Raw genomic sequence first — 3296 nt, 5'->3', positions numbered from 1 at the left:
GCTCGGCAGCGACGAAGGGGAGGAGAGGGGCTCTCAAGAGCGCGTGAGCCTGGCGTCCTCGGTCAGTGGGGCTGGCGTTCATAAAACCCCCGCCACGCATGGCTTGTGACTGTGGATGTGTGTGGATGGGTGCGCGCATAATGTCATTCCAGCGCAGGTTTGGACACGCGCACGTACGGGCGTGCACACAACACACGCGCGTGCTGGTCGTTGCCTGGCGGGCTCCTAGGATGCTGTGTGCCCTTTCAGTTTACAGATTCCTGGGACATGATACCATAATAGGAACCTTCGATCTGCAGATTTGGAAATGTTTTCCTGACTCACGTCTTTGAAATTTTGTTTTCATTTGTTGACTTCTCTTCTTCAGGGTCTTTTACCTCTATGCCTCTGTTTTATTTAATTAATTTAATTAACGGGTCTATTAGTGTGTTATTAGTTTCTCTCTAATCTCGTGGCTCACTTTGCCTGATCGTGCCCCCCAGGCTTCTGCTCTCTCATTTCCTACTTGCTGCCTCTGTGTTTTCTCACGGTGGGGTGTTTTTGTTTTCCGCATCTCTCCTGGGTTCTGTTTACTCCTTCATTTCCTTCTGTTTTTCAGCAGGTCTTCGCTGCGCTCTGGCTTAAGACAGGACTGTCTCCCTGGGTTCTTGGTACTCCCAGCGGCTTCGCCCCGTCGTCGCCTGCTCTGGGCCGCTCTTTGGTGGTGCTCGTCCCCTCCCTCGTTCTTCTCCCCCTCCTCGTTTCCTGGACTGTCTTTGGATTAGTAAGCACCGGACACGGGCGTCCTCCGCAGGTTCCCTGTTTGCGAAAGGCTCACGTGAGATCCGGGTCAAAGCTGCCCTGGAACTGCTGGGAGTGTCCGTGGTTCTCAGCAAAGCCCCTCCCAACACAGGCGTGTACGCAGGGCGGGGCCCCTCGCGTGGGCTGCGGGGCCCCCGACCACCTACAGCCCACCCCTGGGAGGGGCGGCATGCCTCAGCCTCCTGGTCCAGCCCCCTTCCCCGTGACCTTTGGTGCCAAACGGGGCCCAAGCCCGGGCCCATTGCCAGGCCGGGTCCCCAGACCCGCTCTTCATAGGGGGCGGGTGGGCTCCGTGTCCGGGTTTCTGCCTGCTCCCTCTGCCCGAGACCCCCTGAAGCAGGCTCCGCGCCCCCCACCCCAGACCTGGTGTCATCTGCGCCACATTCGGGATGCTGCTGCTTTAAAAAAAACAACAAACCCATTTTATTGACACATGTTAATAAAGCATAAATCCATCCAAAGTGTACAATGAATGGTATTCAGTATAATCACAGAGTTGTGCAATTGTCACTTCAATCAATTTTAGAGCATTTTCATTATTCCAATAATAATAATAATACTAAATAAAACCCAAACAAACAAACAAACCTCATCACCTCTTAATCTCTCTATGGTTTTCCTACCATACATAGCTGCTATTGTTTCCTCCTCTCTAGTTCATTTGTGTTTATATTTTGTAAAAACAGTCTTGTATTTGCGATATCACCATGTTTGTATTTCACATGAGGCTTCACTATGCTATGCGGTCCCATGTTACATTGTTTAGCTTTCCTTCTAGTAACACACATGCCCTTAGACTTTCTTTCAACCACTCTCATGCCCATGTAACAGCTCTGCTAGCCACAAACACCGTGATGTGCTCTCACCATTTCCATTCATTTCCAAAGATTTACAATCAACCTTTTAACCAATTCTGCACAGATTATCCCTCAGCTTTCCCTTCTCTACCCTCATTCTATTTTCTGGTAACCTATATTCTAATTATTAATTCCATGAGTGTACATAATATATTTAGTTCCTAATAGGGCAATCATACAGTATTTGTCCTTTTGTGTCCACCTCTCTTCATTCAACACAATGTCCTGCAGGTTCATCCATGTTATCGTATGGCTCATTATTCATTTCTTCTTACAGCTGAACAATACTGCCTTGTGTGGATACACCACAGTTTGTTTATCCTCTCATTAGTCGATGGACAGCTGGGTTGTTTCCAGCTTTTGGCAATTGTGAGTAAGCTGCTGTGAACATCGGTGTGCAGGCATCTGCTCGTGTCGCTGCTCTCAGTGCTTCTGGGTGTGTACGCAGTCGTGGTGTTGCAGGGTCACGTGGCAAGTCTATATTCAACTTCCTTAGGAACCGCCAGTTTCCCAAAGTGGCTGTACCACTCTGCATTCCCACCAGCAGTGTGTAAGTGTTCCTATCTCTCCACATCCTCTCCAGCATTTACAGTTTTCTGACTTCAATAGTGGCCAGTCTAATAGGTGTGAAATGATATCTCATTGTAGTTTTGATTTGCATTTCCCTAATTGCTAGTGATGTTTAACATTTTTTCATGTGTTTCTTCACCATTTCTATTTCTTCTTTGGACAATTGTCTTTTCAAATCTTTTGCCCATTTTTTTCCCATTAAAAATTTTTTTCAGCCTTTTTTAAAAAAAGATACATAGATCACACAAAATGTTACATTAAAAAATATAAGAGGTTCCCATATACCCCACTCCCCCACCCCCACTCCTCCCACATCGACGTCTTTCATTAGTGTGGTACATTTATTGCATTTGATGAGTACATTTTGGAGACAGCTAACAGCATGGACTATAGTGTATGTTGAAGTTTACGCACTCCCAGTCCATCAGCGGGTTATGGCAGGATATATAATGTCCAACATCTGTCCCTGCAAATCATTCAGGGAAACGCCAAGTCCTGAAAATACCCCCATATCACACCTCTTTTTCCCTCTCCCTGCCTTCAGCAACTCCTGTGGTCACAGTCTCCACATCAATGATATAGTTTCTTCCATTGCTAGAGTCACAATAATTCTATGGTAGAATACCAGTAAGTCCACTCTAATCCATATTTTATTCCTCCATCCTGAGGACCCTGGGATGGCGATGCCCACTCCACCTCTAAATTGAGAGGCGCTTAGATCCCACATGGCTGATGGATGGGATTCTCCTGCTTGCAGTTGTAGACTCTCTTGGTTCCTTGGTATGGTAGTTGTTTTAATCAGGTAGTTTGTGTTTTTATTGGTGAGTTGTATGATCTCTTTAGATATCATGAATATTATACCCTTATCAGATATGTGATTGCCAAATATTTTCTCCCATTGAGTCAGCTGCCTTTTCACCCTTTTGACAAAGCCCTTTGAGGTGCAAAAGTATTTAATTTTGAGCAGGTGCCATTTATTTTTTCTTTTGTTGCTCATGCTTTGGGTGTAAGGTTTAAGAAACTATGGTCTACGAACAAGTTCTTAAAGATGTTTTCCTACATTTTCTT

This window comes from Dasypus novemcinctus, chromosome 16, assembly GCF_030445035.2.
Source record: "Dasypus novemcinctus isolate mDasNov1 chromosome 16, mDasNov1.1.hap2, whole genome shotgun sequence".
Taxonomy (NCBI): Eukaryota; Metazoa; Chordata; class Mammalia; order Cingulata; family Dasypodidae; genus Dasypus; species Dasypus novemcinctus.
Note: the sequence above shows the minus strand (reverse complement) of the source record.